Source organism: Sinocyclocheilus anshuiensis, unplaced genomic scaffold (genome assembly GCF_001515605.1).
Source record: "Sinocyclocheilus anshuiensis isolate Anshui unplaced genomic scaffold, SAMN03320099.WGS_v1.1 scaffold466, whole genome shotgun sequence".
NCBI lineage: Eukaryota > Metazoa > Chordata > Actinopteri > Cypriniformes > Cyprinidae > Sinocyclocheilus > Sinocyclocheilus anshuiensis.
This window is the reverse complement of record NW_015544159.1, coordinates 1,580,485-1,595,138: the sequence shown is the minus strand read 5'-3', so window position 1 is coordinate 1,595,138 and position 14,654 is coordinate 1,580,485. Positions and strand designations below refer to the sequence as shown.

General features: G+C 36.3%; 1 protein-coding gene and 1 long non-coding RNA gene across 2 annotated transcripts in view; one reads left to right on the top strand and one right to left on the bottom strand.

Moving 5' to 3' along the window:
• Positions 1 to 14,654, top strand: part of LOC107695544 (probable JmjC domain-containing histone demethylation protein 2C) — a 144,785-nt gene that overhangs the window by 19,425 nt on the left and 110,706 nt on the right. The window lies entirely within an intron of this gene.
• Positions 7,073 to 12,105, bottom strand: LOC107695545 (uncharacterized). Its single transcript, XR_001635004.1, has 3 exons — positions 11,982 to 12,105; positions 7,828 to 7,830; positions 7,073 to 7,085 (listed from the first exon to the last, which is right to left on the bottom strand). It is a non-coding gene; the product is annotated as an uncharacterized LOC107695545 (long non-coding RNA).

Sequence of the window (14,654 nt, the reverse complement as noted above, 5' to 3'; positions counted from 1 at the left end):
ACGCCCCGAAGAAACAAGCCATTGTACCCCTGAAGGTACAAATTTTGCACATTTTTTCTGACAGTGTAGATGGCAGTGCAGTGTCTAACACCATTGTTGTATCTGTACTTAAAGTATACGAATAACAGTGATGCTAACGCAAGCTGAAAAACTAATGAATGCTCCCTTAAATAACACTGTGTTTCTGAGGCCATCTATTTTTTAGTCCATTTTGGGAGATTATCTCTAAAAATCTATTGTCTTAGGGAGCGGTTGTGAATTATTTTCTTGGGTAGCGTGTAGCAGCGGGATGGAATTTCTGTAGACCCGGGTTGACATCCTGCCTGAGTGCCTCATCTGGAACTTTGTTTGCTTTTGCAGAACCCAGTTCTCTGCTGGCCTCTCCCCAGGGGGCCAGAAACCGGGGGCCTGCTCTGAGTATGTCAGAGTGCGGTTTCATCAGAGCGTGGGTGACACACTGAAAAGGCCCGTTGTGCTGCGGCTTTACGCTGGAACGCAGACAGCGGCGAGTCCCATGCTTTCGTTAAACGCGCACATCCTTGAGAAAATGGCGGGAGACCATTCTCAGCTCATAGTGTAGCAGTCAGCGTTCTTTTTCTACACTGCCGTTACAGACTCATATTGCTGTATATAAAGGAAGCAGAAGACATGGTAAATTATGTTTTTTTCCCCCCTGTGTGGAGATGTTTCCTGTAGATGCGTGGGACTTGGTGGTAATTTAAGGGTGCTATGGGGAGACATCTCTGAGTTCACACACACAGAGGCAGGAGGTCTCGGCAGTCTCGCTCCGGCCATAGCTCAGGCTTCCCAGGGGGCCCCTGTTCCGCCCACACTCTTCCCACCTCTTTTTTTTTTTGACACCCCTGGGCCTCAGGGGTCTACATCTGTGGCTTTTGTTTTACTTGAATGCATAGCAGTTTTTGAAGTCCTTCCTTCAGATGTGGCCATGGTTTGTAATCACCAGTGGTTTGTAATCATGTACTGATAAAGTCTCACTTTGCATTTGAAATGGAGTTCTGTGCCATTTAAACCAGTAATGATCTTTTTAAATACGGTTTAATTCCTGTGTTGGATTATGTGAATGCTGCTGCCTGCAGTTTTCACCTGAGCGGAACTCCACCACAGTCACTGTCACAACTTTAATATACTAGTCATAGGGCTGGGTGATATGGCCAAAAAAAATATCACGATAATTGTTTTCATATCAGTCAATATCGATAATTATCACGATAAATGTCAAATCTTTATTTCTTTCAAGTTTAAAGCCAGATTTTTGCTCCAAAGTGAAAGTTGTAGAAACCAGACCATTACTTTTCCTTAACAAAATAAATATCTAAATAGAAAAAATAATTTCTTAGTTTCTGCATGTTCTAATGAGTGATATTGTTTCAAATCAAGAAACAGGTTTGTGTTGCCTGATAATATTAATAATAATTATATCACTTTTTGTCTCTTAGAAATGCACATTTGATAGTAGCTTGAGTTAGGATGCAGAGATACATTTTTGTTCATTATCAAAATCAGTATCATCTCTAAAAATTGTAGCAACCTCAGTTTTATATGGTTAAATTTATTCTGACCAAGTTTTTATTTATTTATTTTTTTAATTAAACATTGGTCTCTCATAGTAGCATACATTTAAATCATGATAAACACATTTAAAACCACACATATAGCACCTCAATACCATGGTAAAAATGTAACTATATGGTTTTTAGGTAGCCTATTTGTATGAAAAACAGTAGTCTAAAACATTTAGTATAAATGCACACATGCTATAGCTTAATCACAAATACATACTACAGTTATATACCATTACTCCTTTAATAAAATACAGTGTGAATATCCCATATTTCTGCCACAATACCATGGTGCAGTGAGTGTTACTACAGTAAATCCATGGTAAATTATGGCGATTTGTAGATTGAAAAGCCTTCTCGTCTCGTTGCACACAATGTTTCTCCTGTTTGGCTATAAACTAGTTTAAAACACAGAGTCGTTTGTGTTCATCGCTGAATTCAAGCGCTTCACACTGGATCTCACAGCGCTGTTTAGTACTCACGTGACCGAGTAAACGCATCTGCGCTCTAGTGAGCTCGTGCCACGTGGCAGTTTGAACTTTGATCGGAGCGGATAAACGGTTCGTGTGGCGCGAATCAAATGAGTCGAGCTGATTCTTTCCGCTTTTGGCGCATAAACATTATATCGAACATTTATCGAACTCTTCATATCGTTTTATCGAGGAAAATTATATCGCGATAATTATCTTTATCGACTTATCGCCCAGCCCTAACTAGTCATGTACTATAACTGTAATATACTAGTAATAACTACTCATAGTTATTTCCTTTCACACCAAGGTTATTTTCGTAAACATAATCAACACAAAACTTGTGTTTTTGGTTAGTGTTTTGTAATCTGTATTCACATTAGATTTTCTAAGTGACAATTTGTTCGCAAATGAGACAAGCCACTCAGATCGCGCAGTAAATTTGCTCAAAGATCGTTAATACACACTTAAACTAACATTGCCATGCCGTTTTCAACTGATTAACATTATGAAAACTGGTAAAAAAATGTAGAAACTCCTTATACAACTTCCAGTAATTCCAATTTATGTACATTTCCCCCCACTGTATTGCCACAGGTAGCAAAAGCGCATTTATTCCCCAAACACAATAGATCCATTATTGAAACTCGGTGAAAGTTTGATCATGGCAGGTTTGGTTACACAAACAGCACAAATGGCTTGTGAAAAAACACACATTGGCTGTATTAACACTTTCATGTAAGCAGAATATCGCTGTAATGAGACAAGCCACTCAGATCGCGCAGTAAATTTGCTCAAAGATCGTTAATACACACTTAAACTAACATTGCCATGCCGTTTTCAACTGATTAACATTATGAAAACTGGTAAAAAAATGTAGAAACTCCTTATACAACTTCCAGTAATTCCAATTTATGTACATTTCCCCCCACTGTATTGCCACAGGTAGCAAAAGCGCATTTATTCCCCAAACACAATAGATCCATTATTGAAACTCGGTGAAAGTTTGATCATGGCAGGTTTGGTTACACAAACAGCACAAATGGCTTGTGAAAAAACCACACATTGGCTGTATGACACTTTCATGTAAGCAGAATATCGCTGTGGAGAGATCGCTAAACTATGTATGTTTTCTTATCATCAGCGCTTGTTCCGCCATCAGTCAGCACGTGTACAGGGTTGCCAGATTGCACAGATTAAGTAAAACACCGGGCAGAAAGTGTATCCTTTAAAGGAGAAAAGCTCTGTTTTGGGGACTAAGCTCCTCACATCTGGCAACCACAAGCATGAACGCTAGTGAAGACTTGTTAGCAATGCAAGATAACGCAAATGCCAAATTAAAAACATGTTTTCAGGATAAATAACGAGCCGGCCAATATTGTGACGATTGTTTTTAATTAATCGAGAAAGGTGAATATCGTTATCGAGATTAAAATATGATTAATCGTGCAGCCCTACACGCTTATAAAAATAAAAAGAACATATTTAAATATAAGCCTTTACTGTTAAATTGTCTCTCCTTAAACTCTGCAGTATATACGTGGCCATTGGTTACGCTATAGAAGCATTAAAAATAAAACTGAATTCACTTCACTTCAGCTGCAGTGCAAATGGCTATAATGCGCAACGCTGCAAATCGAATTGTAAATAGAAATTTGTAAATAGAAAGCATGGAACAGTCTGAAGGCAGCTTCCTGTCGGTTAAATTAAGTCTTTCTTTGTTCTGCGCTCTGAAAGTGATCTGTTAATTCTACTAAACTTTAATTACGGGGAAGTCGTGGCCTAATGGACGTTTGCATCACTAAGGTTAAATTAGTCTTTCTTTGGCCTGCGCTCTGGAAGTGATCTGTTAAATCTAATAAACTTTAATTACTAAAACTAAAACAAACTGAAACTAAACTATATAAAAACTAAATAGAAATGTGTTCACAAAATAAAAACTAAACTAAAAGTAACAAAACTATCAATAAAACAAACAAAAAAAACCCGGAATTTTATTGCAAATTTGAAAATGATATTAAAATAAAACAAATTTACATAAAAAAATGTAAAACTAAAATAACCTTGTCTCACACAGGCGCATAACGTACGTGCTAGTTGACTGTCTTTGTGATGTGTTCAAGTGCAACTTTTTGGTCCAGATGCAGACAATGTGAGGCAGCAACACAGTCAGCTTTTGTCATGTTAGTTCTTTGATAATGGTTTGGTGTGCCACAGCCTTTAAGTGGGTGTTTGTGGATGAGTGAGTGGACCAGACTTAATGCTGATAGTTTTTTATGCTCCAAACACAATGGAAAGCCAGAGACAGTTCCTGTCATGCTTGTGAAATGCATGAATGTTCACTTGAGATTTTGGCCGTGTCCTCATGGAATGTGATAATGGAATGTGAGTTTCTTGGGCTGCACTCATTTGCAGTGCTTTGCTGGAAAATCCCATCTGCGAGAATCAGGCCATAAATGCGAGATAAATGCAGTGACAGAAGGCATCTTAATACCAGACAGAGCCTGGACTGCTGCCACCTGGGCTCTTTATATATACCCCATGTATCTGTGCGAGACGCAGCAACTGCTCAAGTAACAGTAAGATGCAAACGCTTTGACATGTCAATCGTGAAATGCAGAGCTCGTAATAGGTTACGTTAACTTCATATGTTAAGGACTCTTTTGGATTGGACCCAAACACTCTTTACTGATAGAGTCATTGTTACTGACTCTATACACCTCTTTATCACCAAGGAGCTAAAGCCACTGTAATTACAGGTGTGTAAGTGAGTGAAAATAACACGACAAGCCGGTACAGCAATCATGTTGCAGTTTAACATAATGGGCCTTGATCAAATGCGGGAATTTAGTTATAGGACTAGGCTAACGTTTGTTTATTAAAGAGAGAGAGAGAGATAGACAGAGAGGCCAAAAGGAAAAAGAGTGGAAATGAAGTTTCCATTCCGTGGTGCAGTTGTTTGCCTTCACTGCAATTTGGCGGGAGTCCTGTGGCCAGACGTCTGTCTTCTATTAGGAGGCTGAAATACCCCGCTGTGTTTCTACTCTTGGCATCAGGATGTATACATCATCTTCAGTATTTTGAAATTGCTTGGCTGGTGTTTGCCTGTTTATTGAGTAACATGTCTGCAAGCAATTGACGCAGCTTTTGTTGAGTGTTTTCAATTAAAAATTCAAATGCTGTTCTGCATGGGGTCACAGGCTATTTTCATGACTTTGCATTTTTGCAGTTTTCAGTAGTTCACATTCTGCTGTTATGATGTTTATCTTGGGATATCGCCTGCATCCTGTTGCCCATAGGTAGACTACAGATGATTAACATAGTTAAGTGTACAATAACAAACTGGCCTGCATAGTCTGAGGTTTACCTTAAGTGTCCTGTGAACTCTACACCTTATGTTACTTATTCACTAAATACAGTTTGAGGGATGCTTTGCCACTGTTTTAATTAGTCCAGACAATGAATAGCACATTTAAACTGCTTCAAGGTGCTACATAACCCAAATATTATTATTATTATACTAGGGATGTAACGATTCCCTCAACTCACAATGCGATACGATTCACAATACTGATTTTCTCACGATTTTTTGTTTTAACAAACTGAGATTTGAGACAAATTATAAATGAAAAGATGTCCTTTTATTATTGCTTGGACGAAATGCTGAACATTTCTTTGTGAAATTGAAATATGAAATTTGAAAACAAACCCCAAATCAAATAAATAAACAACACAAATAATAGAAATCTCTTCATATAAACAAACTAAGGCTTTTTTTTACCATGATCATTTATCATTTTTAATCATGATCCAGACAAAGATTCTGCATACATGCTGAATGAGCAGTTTTTAATCTAAATTCAATTGTATCATTTCTAAATTTGGAACAAAAACAGGATGGTCTGACTTTAACTTTGTGAAATTATGCTACATAAAACATCTGAACGAGACAAAAACAACACACGGGCTGAATGAGAACGCAAATACACTCTCTGACAGCAGGAGCGCTTGACCCTATTGATAGTTTTCACGTGACGTCACACCCTTAAATAGGTTATGGAGGGCATAAACAAGGCTTTCCTCCACTGAGCGCCAATTATTTTTATGAGGTTTGCATTAAGTAGTAATGTAGTAAGACAGTGATATTTAAAGACCAAATTCAGTATACACTTTATTGATGATGCAGACTTTGTACAGGCAAACAGATGAACCCAGAATATAAACGCAATGCTCAAAGTTTAATATTAAATGTTTTCCCATAGAAACCCACTATAAAGAAGTAGGGCTGGGCGATATGGCCAAAAAATTATCTCGATATTTTTTTTTCATATCAGTCGATATCGATAATTATCACGATACATGTCAAATTTTTATTTCTAAAGGCAGATTTTTGCTCCAATGTGAAAGTTGTAAAAACCAGATGGTTAATTGTGGTTTTCAACTATTCTTTATAGTCAGAACATGACAAACACTTTTTTTTACACACTTCAGTTTTTGAATTCTTTACACTTCTCCAGTCATTTTTCCTTAACAAAATAAATATCTTAATAGAAAAAAATAATTTCTTAATTCTGCATGTTCTAGTAATGAGTAATATCGTTTCAAATTAAGAAACAAGTTTGTGTTGCCTGATAATATTAATTACATTTTAATTAACATTTAATAAAAAAATTTTTGTCTCTTAGAAATATACATTTGATAGTAGCTTGAGTTAGGATGCAGATGTAGATTTATGTTCATTGTCAAAATCAGTAATATCTGTAAAAATTCTAGCAATCTCATTTTTATATGGAGAAATTTAATTATTCTGACTGTTTAAGGTGTTTTTTTAACCATTGGTCTTCCATAACATAAATTTAGATAATGATAATCACAGTTAAAACCACAAATATAGCACCTCAATACCATGGTAAAAATGTAATATGGCTTGTAGGTATTTATTAGGGATGGGTCACAATTTTCGAGTATTCGATTAGTTGATTTAATTATAGAAGTCTTCAGTGTCACATGATCCTTCAGAAATCATTCTAATATGCTGCTTTGCTGCTCAAGAAACATTTCTGATTTAGGGATGGGTCACGATTTTCAAATATTCGATTAGTTGATTTATTTATTTATTTTATAATTTTATTTAATTATAGAATATCGATTAGGTTGTGCGATTATTGTCTTAAAACAATAATGGTGAACTAAAAAGGCGCATCTAAAAGCTGTCAAAGACAACAGAAGAACACATTGTCTCACGCGCACACTGTAGACTTGCGTGGCATAAAAAAAGACTTGCGTAGCATATAACGGTTACAGTAACTTGGGACGATGTCAAATAAGAGTTCTGTGCGGACCACAAACGCAATGCTCAAAGTTTAATATTAAATGTTTTCCCATAGAAAACCATTATAAAGAAGTAGGGCTGGGCGATATGGCCAAAAATACATTTAGAAATGCATAAACGCTATAGCTTAATCACAAAAAAATACTGTAATTATATTCCATTACTCCTCCTTCAATAGTTAATTATAATATAATAATATATAATATAATAAAATTCGACACGAATACCAACATTTCTACTTTGCGATTCTCCGCTAAACTCCACAGACTTCATTTAGAACGAGCGCCGCCATGCGCATGCGCGCCAAACAGACAGAGCTCAATGAAATAGGAGCACAATAACTCTGACTAAAATATACATTTTGCTGAAATATTTGTAGTTGGACAATAAATGTGACATATGTAGAATTTTAAACCTACCAGTAAGTGTATTTGTATGATAGCACTAACTGTAAAGTGTAATGGGGTAATCAAAATAGCCTTTATACTCAATTCGTCTGTGCTTTTTATTATTTTCATTTTTAGTTTAGTAACTTTAACTTCTGCTTTAAAAGGATTATTTTTGTTTTTAGATTGTAATGTTACAATGTTACAATGTAATGTGATTTTAACCCTTTTTTGCACATAATATATGCCTACATGCTTACATTCACTTTATTTGTTTAATCCAAATACAAAATACCGAGATGTATAGGCTACCGTATACCGCAAATCAGCCAAAAAATACAGAGATATGAATTTTTGCTCATATCGCCCAGCCCTATACAGAAGTGTACTGGAGTTTTAATTAAAGTGTACTGGAGTTTTTTTTTCTGTCTTTTTTAAATAGCATTAAAAAAAAACTAAATAGCAAAAATTGACTAAACAGTTACAGTAAACAGTAAAAAACAGTAAAACCGTAAACTGTAAACTGTTTACCCCCACTCCAACACCCATCATCAATCAATAAGGTGTGTACTGAATTAAATATTTTAATATCAATGTTTTAAAGGCACTTTAAGTGTTTTCACATTAAATGTTTTATAATGTCCCGCTGTTTTTAGTGATTGAAATATTGCAGTGGGTGATTTAGATGGATTGCTAATGGCCATCTAATAGACAGAAAATCGACAGGCTTGTTAAATATAATAAATAATAAAATAATAAAAAATAATAAAAGTTCTATGGAAGTCTTGTCCGCCAGGTCTTCGAGCCGGTCACGTGACTGAAAACTATCAATTGATGAATGCTGCTTTATGCATTATACAGAGTCAAGATGAAAAGAAAATATCATCTAAACTTTTCTAAAGACTGAACAGAAAGTCACTTCTGTTCAGAGATACATTCATATAAACTCCTACCCCCAACTGTATCGCGAATTGTTTAATATCTCGAGCGATTTGAATCGTCACATATTTGAATCTATTTTCAACTGTATTGCGGTGCATCGTTACATCCCTATATTATACTATTATAGGAGTAATTTACCCAAAAAGGAAAATTTACTCACCCTTGGGCCATCCAAGATGTAGATGCGTTTGTTTCTTCCGTGAAACAGATTTGGAAAAATGTTGCATTACATCACTTGCTCACTGATGGTATCCTCTGCAGTGAATGGGTGCCATCAGGAACAAACTGATAAAAGCATCACAATAATCCACAAGACTCCAGTACATCAATTAATGTTTTTGAAGTGCAAAGCTGCATGTTTGTTAGAAACAAATCCATTATTATGACGTTTGTAAATTAAAACTGCTACTCCCGGCTAAAATACAAGTACTTTATCCATATTATTGCTTTTTTTCCAGGGAGAGTACATTTTCTGCAAATTTTCATTTTTGGGTGAACTATTTCTTTTAATATTTGGACTATACGTGTAATGTCATGGGACATTATAAGCATATTATTATTCAGCTGGTGTGTGTGATTAGTTTTCTTTTTCTTTCATACCAGCTAACTGTGGTCTGTGTGCATCCAAACATACTGTCACATATTGATTTGTTCTGTTCAGTAAGCATATGCATGATGCACCTAATATCATTAACTTGAAATATTAGCCAAAGCAGGCATCTAACATGCACTAGAGTCTGCAGCTCTTTGGTTAAACAGCTGAAATTAATTTAGCTTGATTTACACCGTCAGCCCTCAGAATTTGAGCTGCTTGTTGAGAAATATAGTGGCCTCTCGAAAGGAAACACAGACAATGCCAGTAATGATTGTGAAAAATGGAAAGCTTTTTTTTCTCCATGATGTCAAGTCCCAACCCTGAAATGAACTATAATAGTTTGTTAATGTGTGTGTCCGCATATTGTCCCAGTAATCATGTTTCTTGTTTCAGGGTTCACCCGACCTGCTCGACGAGCACATGCATGTGTCATAAAGTTGCACTGCCTGTAATTTTGAGAAAATATTACAACTGTCCATCCAGCAGACCCTTTCCTGTATCACATCCTGTTTTCTATGGTAACCACAAGACCATAGCATAAGCTCGGCACCCCACGGCAGGAAAAGGTGATAGAAAGGAAAAAAACCAGAGAGCATGTGAACTGGGTTGAGTTTGTGGAGATTTATGTGATAGCTGCAGGAATTCACATTTCTGCACACAGCTGAAAGACATTAAGGCCATGTTGAACTTGAGCCCTATTTCAGATCCCCTCCCTTCACGCACCCAGATAAAGGTCACCCAATGTCCTGTCATCAACAAACACTCTGAACTTTGAGCAGTGCATGATTATGACCAATATCAGTCGATTATTTCCCATGACTATTTCAATGAATAGATTTGACATTAAAATGCAGAGCTCTGGAGTTCAGCATGAACTCATTGACAGTCCATGTGTGAGTTCTGCACTCTCACAAACATTCTGGTTATCAACAAAACTGTCCTTACTGGAAAAGAAGCCTTATTCTGTTTACACTTTGATGATTATAAAGGAAGCATTGTAGTTTTGTTGTGTCACTTGCAAGGTATAGTAGGTGTTACAGTTTGCATTGCATGATACGTAGGGAATTCACAGGTGATTCCATTGAGAATTAAAAGATTAAATACTTGTTTGTGGATTGTTAAAATTATGATTTTTAAAATGATTTGTAATGAAATTATTGCAATGCATTCTGGGTTTGACTTCACCATGAGCATGAGCATAGGGTTCACACTTGCCTGATTTGGTTTGATAAAAACAAACTCTGGTGCTATTCCTCTGTTAGTGTGGTTCATAAATGTGAATGCTGCCATCTGAACCTTGGTTCGCACCAAACAAGTGGCTGAGACAGAGATATTCCCTCTTTCAGCTCTTAGCCTGCCTCCAGACAAACTATCGTGGTTCAACTGAAATATGAATGCAGCACAGACCAGAGACATCTAAACAAACCAAAAATAGGATGTGATGGTGAATCATTCCTGGTTCTTCTGAGTTATATTACCCATTACAGTTAGGTACAGGTGTAAGTTCCATCAAAAAACGTAATGAAAACTGTCCAATCAGGTAGTTACTCTATATTTATGCCTTTTGTTTTGTAGCTTTAGGTTCAGTGTTTAAAAATGGCAGTGTAAATGCTCTGAAACGAGGACTAAATCTAAATTTACCTATTTGGTCTGGACCAAAAGAATCAAGACTACCGAATAATTGACAACACACTCTTAGAAGGCAGCATGATGTTGCTGTTGATCTTTTGGAACAGTCTTGTTGTCAGGAGTCTGCCTATGATGCCAAAACTGCTGTCTAGGTAGGCAGCTCGATGGGTTTTGCAACCGAGCTGTAATTCAGTTTCAGATTTGAAATGATTTTGTAGGAGGAGAGAGAGAATGATGATATTGCACAGGGTCTGTCACAGTTTTCCCTCGCTGTCTTACTGAAGATAACTTCCCAATTATGCTGAGACATGAAGAGTTCACAGCGCTTTCAGTTGTATAATGTACATATTTAAAATTGTGAAGTTATACAGACATATTCAAATGTTGAAATTATTCATCTTGTAGGTTTTTGTGTTTATTCCTTCCTTTTGAATGCATAATTTGTTGCAAATTCTTCTTACTTAAATGACACAACATTATCTGTTTTGAGCTTTATTTCTGTAGTGCTTTCTATTTTAATTTCTCTGTTTTAATTTTAATTTCTTTATTTTAACAATAATGTTAGAGCTTCTTTATATTTTCTGTACTTTGAAAAGCATTCGCCAGTGAACTGAACAATATCAAACTATTCTTGCATAATTTTTGAGTATTGTTATTGGGTCTCTAGTGGGCAGATATACAGAGCTCTTTTATGTTTGACTACAGTATATTGAAAAGGGATTTCTGCAGTACATCAGGATGCTACTGAGGCAGCATGTGCTAATTCACAGACATTTTTGTTGTTTGTTGTCTGTTTTTCCGTCTGGCATGTTCTGAGGAAAAAGAAGGCAGTGGTGTGTTAGGCAGAGCGCACATGTGGTATTAATGCTCAGCTGAATGCTGCTGCGGTGGACAGATGGCTGTCTCATTCGGTTCCACTTTTTTTCCTTCCACCATACTCTTTTTTTTTTTTTTTTTGACAGAATGACACCACTGATCACTGCGTTATCATTGTTGTACCAAAGCAGGACAAAATAGCTCAGTGTTAACAAGCCTGTTTTAAGTCACTCATCGTTTCTCTGTGTGCTTGCATGTGTTCATGCATAACTGCTAGTTGTGGTTAGATAACTGTTTGAATACCCAATTATGAATGAATGCAGCTGACCTGCTTTTTCTGGTGTCGAATAAGGACTGTGTGTCTTCTGCTTACAAGAGAATGGCCACAGCTGATAGCATTCCCAAATGACAGTCCGGCATCTTACATGTCAAAACATTGGGAACTAGGGCTGCACGGTATGACAGCATATACTGTGCAATGGTCAAAATGTGTCAGTCTGTAGAAGTTTCATTGTTCTGTTTATACTGTGGTACGTATGTTTGCACAGATATAATTAGGCAGGTCTGCTTCACATTATTTACACATGATAGAGAAGAAACAACATGAAGTAATGTGAAAATATAGAGCTGGACGAGTCCCTGTTCTGTTAAGATAGAATTAAACTGATGTGAGGACATGCATCCATGTATATTGGCTATTTCTCAGCTGTTTCTGTGGTTTGTCTAATCAGAAGTTAAGAAATTTCCTAAGATAAATTCAAATTTTGTGAGGCTGTTGTGAGATTGTAAGAAAAAAGTTTAACTTCTCAAAAATTTTTGGTTTTTAAGAGAATCTTTTTTTTTTTTTCTTAAGAAGACTATAACTAGCTCTGGTGTTATCAACTCCTCTAGGCTGTGGAAAGCATGCACTATATTCATCACGACTGACTTAATGGAAGTTCAGCACCCAGAGTCGCATTTTAAAATGTGCTTTAAATAGTTATTTGCGTTATTCATCTTTTAAATAGTTACTGCGTTTCATCTTTTTTTCCCCTACATATGACATTCATATATGCTGAATGTTGCTGAATTCATGTTGTTATTATAAAATAAAAAATTAATACATTTTAAATTCAGCATAATCATGACCAATCTTTGTTTACATTATCAATCAATGGTGTCACTTCAGAATATTCGTGCAAATACCTAGTATTCTTAACTTTGGAGATTTTAAGACCAGACGTCCTAACTTTAAGATGTTTTTTTTTTTTAAATTCTTTAATTCTTTTCAGGAATTCAAACTCTTGTTAAATTTTGTCTTTATAACCATCTTAAGAAAAAAGATAAGAACATGTTTTTGACAGTATATAAATAGCAGTTATGAAGAATTTAATTCTTAAGAAAGTTTTGTGAATCTGACCCCTAAACTTAGGATTTGTGTCCAAAGTCCAAATAATTAAAGAAAATAATCAAATGATTATGAAGCATTAAAGTAATGGAGTATTTCATAATTGTTATGTTGAGAGAAGGTTTATAATATCCCATTGATATTGTGCATTTAGATCTTTATAATTTACAGTGATATTCGACAGTATGGCGGAGATCATCTGTTGCATCTGTTAAGAGATACAAGTTTATCTGTGTTCAGATTGCGCTAGTTTGACATGCCAACTCTCAGACTCAGAACATCACTGAATCTAAAGTAACTTTTGACAAGAGGCGTGTTATGATTATGAATATGTATTAATTTTAATGAGGGATTTTCTGAATTGTCATACAAGATGCATACATTTACAACAAGAATGTCTGTCAAGATTGCCAACGGCACCTGTAAACTTTCCCACAGAATGCTAATGTTTGTTCAGGGTTTTCCATGCAATTGACCTAGCAATGGAAGGGAACCTTATCACAAGATTAAGCTCAAAGCAGATGTTTTTTTCCGTCTATAATCCAGCTGTACACTGGCTTCAATGGACTTATTGAAACGTCCAGTTAATCAGGTAATCTGAAGCAGACCCACTGCTGTGTTTTTCCTCAAGTGAAAGGCCGTGATCTCACTCGGACTCCATCTCACCCCCTTGTGATTGTTTCCGTCTTCAATAACTCAGACCACCATCTTTCAAGAGCTCACAACTACTCCATATCTACTGTAGAGCTCTCAAATCCACATTATCATTGTTCTCACATCACCTCTTGTGATTCGCCAGGCCTCTGCAGTTGTGTTCGGTTCCCATCAGCTGTAATACAGCCTGGTCTCTCATGGGCTCTCTGAATTATTGATCACAGGCTATAAGACAGAGCTATAGACAGATGAACTAATCCCGCTGCCCTGTGCCAAAATTAAACAGCGCTTGCGATGGAAACATCTGGTCCTGTGCTTTGCGTTCTGACAGATGTAGTAAGGGTGGCGTTTTATGACCTTGTGTTTAGGCAAACATCTCTCCTTCTGCTCGGCCGTCCCCATTTTTTATAGGTGGCACACTCCACTTTATCAGCAGATGTTCAAACAGCAGAGGAGAGAGAACGCAAGCTTTGCTTTCTTACGATTTCAAACATCACACTAGGGGTGTGCGATATTGACAAAAAATTATATCTCGATATTTTCTGGGATTTTATCGATAACGATAATTAGACGATATTTTGCTGAGTGTGTTATTGTGCTGGTACCTTAAGGACTGCCGAAGACAACTGACTCCTAACGTTTTTAATATTCTTCATATTCTGTGTGGTGGTCAGTTTATACTGATATAAATTAATATTTTCCAATAAGTTTAAACTGAAGTGGTATAAATATATACATTTTCTGCCATCATGTCTTGAATTTTAGAGCCCGACCGATATATCGTTTTGCCGATGAAACGCTTTAAAGCTTAAGTCTATGGAAAACCATTGAAACTTTGAACGGCCATATCTCCGTAACGGCGC